The sequence below is a fragment of the Heloderma suspectum genome, chromosome 3, assembly GCF_057233095.1.
Source record: "Heloderma suspectum isolate Gila_16-S chromosome 3, 16-S_ref, whole genome shotgun sequence".
In the NCBI taxonomy this organism is placed as follows: Eukaryota; Metazoa; Chordata; class Lepidosauria; order Squamata; family Helodermatidae; genus Heloderma; species Heloderma suspectum.
In genome coordinates this window covers 110,084,107-110,095,297 of record NC_139460.1, presented here as the reverse complement: position 1 = coordinate 110,095,297, position 11,191 = coordinate 110,084,107, and positions in this window count along the sequence as shown.

Sequence of the window (11,191 nt, the reverse complement as noted above, 5' to 3'; positions counted from 1 at the left end):
GAACTGGCTTTCTCAGATAACTGCTGGAAACGTAGTTTTGCCAAAGCAGCCTTCTACTTTGAGCATGAAAGGCGATACTGCCATTCCAGAGAACGGCTTTGGCTCGTACATGTATGTTCTTTAACCTAAAGCAGATCCCAAGATCTTCTCCGGTACTTCTGGGCTACATTTTTCAGACATGGAGACTAAGTAAGAATCAGGCAGCCTGCTTTCAAAGGGCACTGGGCATTGCTAGTAGCCAAGAGGCTGATTTTGCAAAAAGGGACGGCCTGGACAGGCCAGATATAGATCAATGGTCTTGTGACCCTTGCAGCCAATGAAAAAGACACTTAGATAAAAGGAGATACATGTGAAGGTATTTGGCAGAGCCTCCTAGTTCTCTTCGAGGGTGATGGGATGGGGCCCCTCTATTCAACTGGGACAACTGACCGAGAATCTCAGAAACTTCTCTCCCCACCTTTTCTTTTCCTTCTTGTTTGTTACTTTTCCTATTCTTTCTTCTTCCTCTCCATTCTTCTTATTTATTTTGTTAACTATGTTTTTATTTCAGCTTTCCCCAAACTGGTGCCCTCCATATGTCTTGAACAACAACTACCATAATCCCTGACTATCGGCCATGGGCCTGATAGGAGTTGTAGTCTAAAACATCTGGAGGGATGCAGGTTGGGAAAGGCTGTCATGTAATTCTGGAGGTCCTGTGGATGGGTGGTGTTACAAGAGAGGAACACGCTCACATGTTGGTTGTCTAACCGGACAATGGATCACACTAGACACGGGTAAGACTTCTGGATCAAAAAGCGCTTTATTGCATAGCCAGCGAGGCATTCTATCAGCAAAGGGGCAGAGAGCCCCGACTGTTCAGTGGGGCAGGCTTTTATGCAGTGAAATGCATCACATATAGGGAAGAACTCTAGCCATGCTCTACTAGACACATTACTTGGAGGCATACACACACCCTGTTATCTGGACCAGAGCTGAACATTCCCTCCCTGGACAGGTGGACGTTTGCCAGCTGCTGATACTGAGTTGCTGCACGGAGTACAGTGCTTATCAGCTTGCCGCCTGGGGAGGAACCTATACTCCCTAGCAATTCCCAGGGCAGACTGCTGACAGGCCGCAATCTGCTTCTCACGGACCGTGGACCCAAGACAGAGAGAGCTACTGTACAAACATGGAGCAACTCTGGTTCAGACTTAACACAAGCACAAGCAACTTATGCAGATGCCAACGGCACTCTTATAACTGCGTTGCCATTCTAGGGTACACACAACACATTAGGGGTGAGGTTAAAGGATTCTTTCCACAGTGGGAAGATATGGGGGTGGGGGGGAGGTATAGTGTCATAGGGAAGGGCTGGATGAATTGGGGTTAAATGCCATGTATGGACCAAATGTTTTGTAACAATAGTTTTATTGTATTTTCACAGTAGTACAAATTTTTAAAATGTGCATTAAAAGGGGAAGGGGAGGAAAGCAAAAAAATACAATACATTAAATGGTCAGTAACAGAGCTTATATCCTGAGGGACCAGTGGACAGAACATCCACTGCTCCTTCGCACTCAGGGCCAAAACAGGCATTACTTTAAATCCATATCTAGCAGACGTCTCCCCCCCCCCCATTTTTACTCTAGAGTAAGTGCAGGGGGGAGCAATCCTGATCAGGACCCTAGCCCGTATGTGTGTGTGTGGAGGTTACAATCCGGATCCCCACACACACACCTATTCTAGAGTAAAAAATCAGGGTGAGTGAGACGTATATGCTACGCACACATCTCAAGTTAAGTCCGCTTTGGTACTGGCCAAATGGAGACTTCCTAGGCTCGTCTTTTAATGTCCGTGGTATTAACCCTGAAATGTTGTGCTACCAAGACACATTGGGGGAAGTCCTGTCTAGTAGAGCCTTGGCTAGGATGGGAGGGGCTGCCACCTGGGGCCATCTAAACGGAAATGAGAGCCAGTGTAGTGTAGTGGTGAGAGTGACGGACTGGGAGCCGGGAGATCCGGGTTCTAGTCCCCACTTGGCCATGGAAGTTCACTGGGTGACTTTGGGCCAGTCACAGACTCTCAGCCCAACCCACCTCACAGGGTTGTTGTTGTGAGGATACAATGGTGAGGAGGAGGATAATGTAAGCCGCCTTGAGTTCCTTGCGAGAGGGAGAAAGGCGGGGTATAAATGCAATAAATAAATAAATAAATAAATAAATGCTTTGTGAAGCGATTTGGGCGAAATCCACTCTTTCGCAGAATCAAATTGGCTCTTTCTAGGTACACATGGTGCTGTATTCTTCCGTTTTTGCGGTGTATACAGGAACAGAAGCCGTATTAGTTGGGGTGGGGTGGGTGAGTCCCGCCACAAGGGGAAATGAACATCAGCAATCACGTAGGTGAGGGGCAGCCAATGAGCGGAGGCTTGCTCCCCCTCCCTCGCGTGTTCAACAAGATGCAGTGGAGGACCTGCTTACGAGTAGGCGTTCATGGCAAACCCCACATACACGCACACATTGATGAGGCGGGCAGGCAGCCGCTGCCTCCTGGAGACTGAGCAGAATGTGCGGGAGTGGAGAGGCGCTGAGAGCAGAGAGCGCAGAGTGGCAAGGAGGGAGGGCATGTTGTCTTTGATGCATATTAACTGCCCAATCAACAGCCCCGCCCCCCATGGCTCAATGAAGTGCTTCTGAGTACATGTTCATGAAAACCATCTGCCCTGGCATCCACCCTTTCTCAGCTGCGCAGCTTCGAATCAACAGGCATCCACCGTTTCTTAGCTGTGCTCCTTTGTAGCTGTGCAGTTTCCAGTCAGCAGGGCTGACTCCCCCACTCCCAATCTCAATGACTATTTACAGTGAGAGGCACCGACTCCTTCGTAGCTGCACAGTTTCAAAACAGCAGGGCTGCTCCTGTCTCCATTCCCAAACTTAATGACAATGTAAAGTCAGGGGCGACAACTGAGCCCATGTTCACAACAGCACAGGTTCAAAGCAGCAGGGCTGCTCTTGTACTCAGCAGTGGAACTGAAGGCAATGAGTTACTTACAGGTAGACAGTTTTACCCCTCTGCTCTCCCCATGCCCCTCTGCCCACAACTTTCCCTTCTGCTAATCAGCGTTGCTTCCACCAGCCCACACTGAAGCCAGCTGAGGTCACACGGACTCCTGAACAGCACTGAAGCTGCTGTGACAGGAAAATACGACACAAAATTAGTTTGGGGGAAAAAACGGATTTAGGGCAAGAAATGCCGGGCTAGCTACGGAGAGCAGTGAGCATCATCTGACACTATTGACTTGGGGGTGGAGTAGAACCAAAGTAAAAGCCCCATGTAGATGGGGCCCTTGTCTGTCTCCCTTGCCTTTTCTTGGGGTCATCCCTAGGCATTTAAGCTGCTGCATGGTGCTAGAGAGAACTAAGGAGGCAAAGAATTCCTTCATCCGTAACAGCGGCGGAAGAAATAATGCTGTGGGAAGCACAGAGATGGGTGTGTGCCAGCATCTGGGCTGTGGCTCCGCCAGGCATACAGAATGGCAAAAACAGAGCCTGGAAACAGAATCAGGATCCAAAGCACAGGCTACTGCAGCCTCTTACCATGCCTCCCCTCCTTTTACACGATAGATTCTAGGCGGGGGGGGGGCACTTCTCCCTCAGGAGGCCCTAGGCCCGAGCAGGCTGAGAAAGGGATGATGAGGGATCAGTGAACCTATTTCAGGTAGTCCACGAAAATAAATATATTCGTCTCTAAGGTGCCACAAGACTCTTTGTTGTTTTTTCTGCAATACACTAATATGGCTACCGTTTTCTTCATCGAATGTGTACTAGCCCCCCGCCCCCCGGTGCATCATTCCATCCCCACTACTAGTTCCAAACCAGTGCCATATACTCCCGTTTCTTGAGCTTCCTTTGCTCCTTAAATTCTCCTTTCATCATCTTTTCTTCAGTTCAATCCTCTTCTTTTCTCCTGCTTCATCCCATCTATCCCTTGATTGTCTCTCTCTTCCCGTTGGTTTCGTCCTCTTCTAACTCCCTTGGATATTTCTTTCTCCCTTTTCACCCCTCACTGCAGTCTAATGAGTTATGTATGTGTGGTTGTTCCCACTTTGTGGTTTATTTGGGGGCAGGGTTGCATAAAATGGTTTGTCCAGGGAACTGTGGCTTCAATCCTGTGCCTGCTTTCCTGGGAGTAAGCCCCGATGCTCCAGGGTCTGGCATAAAGCCTTGTGCAAAAATATGTAACAGCTGTTTCTAATGTGTCAGTGGTTATAGACTGCCTTTGTTGTGCTACCCAAGGACTGAAGCCTCTCCCTTTTTTAAGGGGGGAGGGGACTGGAAAACAATAAGGTATCCTTTTCACCTAGTCCCGGTACCTAATCATTTTGCAAACCTTTGTTTTCTCCTCCTCCACTGCCTTGTGGCTGTATACTAGTTGGCTGTATGATGTCAGTACTAATGCTAATATTTTAGGAAATGTGCAAATGTTCATACATTGCAAGAAAATTATTTGCTTAAACAGATGAGATGAAGAGAAATTGTGCTTAATCTCTGGGTGGGGTGGCATGGGGGAGAAGAGGTAGAATCAGTCTGCATGGCTCCCTGCTACCAGAGCAGAAAGCGCAATGACGAACAAGAGACCCAAAGCTCACGGACCCCAAACAATGGGATCGTGGGGACTGGAGGACACCTTCTCTTCATTCCCTCACTCCAGGCTTGTATTTTAGGAATACAAGCCTGGAATACAAGCATTATTCCTTTTATTGTTAATAAAAGGAATAATGCCATGACTACACTAGGTGGAGCTAGAGGAATATAATATTCAAACGGTGCTGTCTGCTGTGCCAGTTTAAAGGGAAGGTTGATTGGCTACTTACAACAAGTGGTCTAGACCAATTTACTTGAAAGGGACATTAGTGAAAATGGTCAGTTAATTGCCCCTAAGACTAAAAAGAGATTGGCCTATATGATAATATGTTACAAGTTACTGTAAAATATAACCCATTATCATCCTTGCATGAAAGCCATTTTCCAAACTGAATTTCTCCCACAATCTAGTTCATCATAAGCAAGTCTTGTGGAGAAATATAACCATTTGGCTAAATGTCAAGCCACTTTATGAAGAAGGAAGACTTAGCTCTTATTTACACAGGTCATTTTATACTTTTGCAGCAGCACAGGGATGATTTAAAGTTAAAACAACAAAACAAAAAACTATAACAGCTGACATCTTGTGAATGGGGAATTCAAAGTTGGCTCTATATAAGGGTGTCCCTACATTAAAGTAAATTCCACAGCCTTACCGGGGCATCTTTGCTTCTGTTCCCTTGGTGCGATGAGGGTGTGCTCTTTCACATGACAGAACTGAAAATGCCATTTCCTGGCCTGTGGTACTGGGCTTCCCATTGTTTGCAATTAAACATTGCCATCTAGTGCCTGCCGAAAACCCGCTTTAAAAAAACCCCAACCAGTTTATTTCTGTTTTTTTAATAGCACAATTAACTGGGGAAGATGCGGGAGATGTCCTGGAGACTGACGACATCATGTGATGGACCTGCAGATTGTGAGTGAGTGGCCAATCATGAGCACACAATGAATGCCTCATGTAGAAATGGCCTAAGTACTCCCATGGGCAGGTAGGGCAAATGATGAGTCAGGAATGATGGAGTCGGGTGGTCCAGGGCCAGGGCCTGATAGAGCATAGCAAACTGCCATATACCAAGTCAGACCACTGAACATACAGAGCACAAGGGTCAGGGAAAATTTGCCACTGATAAAGAGCGGGATAGGGTAGATATGGAATTATGGATTAAATAGTCCACATTAAGTGAGACTGCAGCCCATATTCCACATCATCTCATAGGTCACCCCAGATCTCAATCTTCCTGATAGTTGGTAATAAGAAGAAAAGCACTATAAATATGTACAGAAGGGTTGTGACTATGTGTGTGGTAGGTGGAGGCATTCTGCTGCCAGCCCTACCTCTGCCTTGGCAGCCTATGCTCAGGTGGCCTCAGATCTGAGAGGTGAGGGGATTAAGTGATCTTGGAAGCTAAGCAGGCAGGGTCAGCCCTGGTGAGTACTTGGATGGGAGACCGCCTGGGAATCAGGCTTCCTGCACTGAGCAGGGGGTTGGACTCGATGGTCTTGTAGGCCCCTGCCAACCTGGGAATCAGGTTGTAGGCCTCTTGTAGGCCCCTGCCAGCCTGGGAATCCGGCTTGTAGGCCCCTGTAGGCCTCTTGTAGGTTTGTAGGCTCCTGTAGGCCTCTCGTAGGCCCCTGCCAGCCTGGGAATCAGGTTTGTAGGCCCCTGTAGGCCTCTCGTAGGTCCCTGCCAGCCTGGGAATCAGGCTTCCTACACTGAGCAGGGGGTTGGATTCGATGGTCTTGTAGGCCCCTGCCAACCTGGGAATCAGGCTTGTAGGCCCCTGTAGGCCTCTTATAGGCCCCTGCCAGCCTGGGAATCAGGCTTCCTGCACTGAGCAGAGGGTTGGACTCGATGGTCTTGTAGGCCCCTGCCAACCCTATGGTTCTATGTCTATTTCTTCACATTCTTTGACCTCTTTCCCCACTTGCTAGCTCTCTTTGCCTCTCGGGGATGCCAGAGAGCACTGGGGCTAATCAACTCTGGCTCATGCCTTGCCAGCTTTTAAATAGGTAACAACAGCAAGTTTGACAGCAGCCCTGTCGCCTCCCTGTCCCTTGGGATACCAAGGCCTTTGGCTGGGGGATCAGGGCCTCCCACCATTTCTGCCTCCCAACCAAATCCCAATACTAACTCCAATGAGGAGGCAACTGGAGTGTTGCTGCAGGACTCCCAGTGTACACCTTGCTTCTTGCTGGCATTTGCTAGTTCACCAGCAGTGGTCAGAGCATCCTTGACATGTGTGTAGGAGTAATTAATCCATAAAAGATTATTCTAAAAATGCACCCTGGCATGACACTATAAAGTTTAAAGCTGCAGACACACAATCTCACCTATTATTCCACATGAATTAGTCCAAAACAACTGCTACCTCCATTTTCACACTCTTCAGATCACTGCTGCAGGCTACAATCCCACTTTATCCATAGGATGCATACTTCAGATCACAACGCAACGTAATTATCCTTGAACCACTCAGCTGTACTCACAATCAGGGTGGTTATAAAAAGCAGCTGAAAGGTGATGGGCAACTGGGAGAATGGAGTGTGTGTTTGTTTTCCCGAGCCATAAAAAAAAATCTTACCAGCAATCTACAAAGTAATAGCTAGCAGTCCTGAATAATCTTGAAGCCAAAACAGAAATTAAATGTGCTCACTTAAGAATCTGAGCAATGAGCAATAGGGCAAATGGAGTGAGATGATGAGCATTTGGATGAATGGAGTGTGTAATTATTATAGATCAGGGATAAGAACTTAAGAAGAGCCCTGCTGGATCAGACCAAGAGTCCATCTAGTCCAGCATTCTGTTCACATGGTGGCTAACCAGCTGCCCACAGGAAACCTACAAGCAGGGCATGAGTGCAACAGCACCCTCCCACCCATGTTCCCCAGCAACTGGTGTACATAGCCATACTGCCTCTGATACTGGAGGTAGCATATAGCCATCAGGACTAGCAGACATTGGCCATGTTTGCATGACACGACAACCCAGCCTGTGAATAAGCAGTGTGCACCTGACAGATGATCATGATCACCATGGGTTGTTCTCCTCCTTCCCCCTCAGACCTCCAGCCATATCCCAGTGTCCTTTGTGGCAGAAAGCATCTTGTCTGCCCATCCTATCCCCCTCCCCATTCCAAGTGCGACCCCTTTTTGTTCCCTGGACCCAGAAATTTGCACAAATGGGGCTGTAATTATTATTGTTGTTGTTGTTATCATCATCATCATCATCATCATCTTTCGAAGATGTGCAAGTGTGCACTTAGGGCTGTCCAATATGTGTAACATTGCCTCGTCAATGGCCTTGTATGTTTCACCTGTCAAAGGGAACTAAGTGCAGTAAAAAACATACAAGGAAATTGACAAGAGGAGACTACTTATAGGCAAATTTGTACACTGTTGACAGGGACAGGTCAGGATAAGGCGGAAAGATTGGGAGAAGTAGGTGCTCCAAAAGTGGGGCAGGGGGACAATATCACCCACTTAGCAAGGTGATCCTCAGATGTTTAAGTCTTGAACTGACACTTGTCAGTGTGTTGGCTCCACCAGATTCAGACAACATGCCAACCTATTGTGAGTTGAACAAACCCTAGAACAAGCCATGGGTTGTCAGTGTGGCTTGCCCAAAAATAAGCCACCCTGAGGGAAGCGGTCTGGGTTCGGATGACATGACAACCCACAGTGGCTTGTTACGTATGATGGGTTGTCATGTCATGCAAACCCAGTCATTGATAGCGTTATCCTCCATGAATTTGTCTAATCCTCTTCCTAAAGCCATCCAAATTGGTGGCCATCACTACAACTTGTGGTAGTGAAATCCATAGTTTAACTAAGCATGAAGAAGTACTTCCTTTTATCCCGCCCAGAGGGCTTCTGCTGTGGGGTTGTATAGAAATGTAATAAATCATCATCATCATCATCATCTTCTGTCCTGAAGCTCCCACCAATCAACTTCATGGGATGACCCCAGGTTTTAGTATTATGACAGAGGGAGAAAAATGTCTTACTATTCACTTTCTCCATACACTGCATAATTTTGTACACCTCTATCATGTCTCCCTTTACTCGCCTTTTTTCTAAGCTAAACGGTCCCAGACACTGTAACCTTTCCTCATAGGGGAGTTGCTTCAGGGATGCACAACCTGTGGCCCGCAGGTGCTCTGACTTTTTTGCCCCCCGCCCTGATTTCCCCACTGCCTGTACTCTCCACTTCCTCCCCCAAAGATCCCTTTACAGTTTGCTCTTTTCTCACTGCTGCTAGCAGCAAGGAAAGAGCAACGGTTGTGTCTGTGCACTCACATGTGCCCCCCGTCCGCTATCACATGCAGCCCTTGGAGCTAAAAAGGGTGTGCATCCCTGGTCTAGGTTAATTAAATGAGTGCAAGGATGTGATCCTGTTTCAGTAAAGCACTCCATATCACTGTACGGTGCGTGCACTACAGAACAAGCCAGCTTCCTTACATTTCATATTCATCAGCTTGGAATAACTCATCACTTCCATTGAATTCAAGCCATCCCTTCACCAATTTTCATTGAATTACTGAATTAACTGTTCAGACACACTAGGAAAGTCACCAAGCTCCTCTTCCATGTGCCCCTGAGCCCATCTGTCACCCCCTTTCCTTCACCCAAACCTTACTTGGTGGTAGCAACTGGGAGACCTCTCTGTGGGGCTGAATGGCAGCCCGGGACCTTGGGAAATGTAGCTTTTCGGAGCACCTGAGTACCCAACAGGGACATCCCAGGGCTTCCTGGGTGCTTGGGAATCTCTTGTAGCACGTTTAGCAGTGTCTCAAGTGCAAGAAACCTTGGGAATTAAGGGTGCCCGATGTCCTTAATTAATTCTTAATTAATACCCACTCGCTCTGGAAATTACATGTCCCAGAACTTCATCTTGATCTGCACTTGCCTGGAAGCTTGCTTATTTTCCAAGCCAGATAACAGTTTTGTAATGTGTTCAAGCGCTACAAGCTAGAGACATTTGTATACCAAGCTAGGTCATTATGAACTTTGGAGATCTCTAACTGAACACAACATCAAAAGTTATGCCTACTACTTAAAATGCACTTCCAATATAATGTCCCTACACCAGGAGAAAAGAACTGAAAAGGGAGGGGGGAGACCAGAAGGAGGACTTTATTTTTTTATTTTTTTTTAAACCCTACATGTTTGACTGACACAGTTTACAAATAAATTAAAGGTGTTGGGGGAATAAACCAAGCATTTCCCTTGCCCAATAACTGTTTTTCTCATGCTGCTTTCTTTTTTGGCGCCACCATAAGATGAAATATATATCAAGAGAGAGAGATCTTTAGTAGATACTCCTTTTGTTATGCCTACACACAGGACCTCTGTTTTTGCTAACATAGGCATATACAGAGCAAAACAAACTTTTTTAAATGGGCCTGCTAATGGAGAATGAGGAGGGAGTTTCCATGGAATTGGGTCTGAAATTTTTGGGAATATTGCAACCTCGTCTGCAAGTTACTGGATGGGGGCAGTCTTGCAGTTAGTTAGTTCATGGGAATCTTGGCCACAGCTATCCTCAGGATCTCTACAGCCTACAATGTAGTTTCCTGTGAGTTCTTCCTTTTGCCTCTCCCCTCCCTCTATCTGACTTCCACCATTGCTGGGAGCACACGTGTTTGCTGTCTCACTCCTGCCAGTGTAATGGAATACAAAAGTAAAGGTAAAGGTGTCCCCAACCAGTCGTGTCCGACTCTAGGGTGTGGTGCTCATCTCCATTTCTAAGCCAAAGAGCCAGCGCTGTCTGAAGACGCTTCCGTGGTCATGTGGCTGGCATGACTGAACACCGAGGTGCACGGAATGCTGTTACCTTTCCCGCCAAAGTGGTACCTATTTATCTACTTGCAATTTCTTGCTTTCGAACTGCTAGGTTGGCAGAAGCTGGGACTGAAGACGGGAGCTCACTCCGTCATGCGGCACTCGGGTCTCGAACTGCTGTCCTGCCGACCTTCCGGTCTGCAGTTCAGCGTCTTAACCACTAAGCCACCGCGGCCCAATGGAATACAAAACAGACTGACTAAACCTTTTTGAAACTCTACGCTGTACCTGCATTGCATATGCAAGAAGGTTTATGAGTAAAACTGTTCTCTTTCCTTCACTGAAGAAGGGTATGGTCTCCTTTATTGTGCTAAACCTGTGTGCATGTGGGACTGGTAAACGCCCATTCCATTATGCCTAATTGCCTTTCCAACAGGAGGCATCATTCCTAAATGATCCCATCAGAAACCTATTGATGTTTTGGCTAAATTAGATTATTGAAAGGATAAGCAATCAGTTTATTTAATTGAAAGACCCTTCAAGGACTTCCAAAATATAGCATACAGGTCACACTAAAACATAGATTTGTGTTATACAGCAGCCATCTTTGTTTTGTAAACATGGAAAGACCAAGAATAGTACAGATGCACTCTTCTTTGCATCTGGGCAAGCTAGTCAGTTGTAACTTGTTCTCAAGCAGCATAACTCAGTTACAAAGTTAGAAGTATCCTAACCTCAGAACGACAACAAACCTATTGATGCTGCGGGGGGGGGGTGCGGGGGGA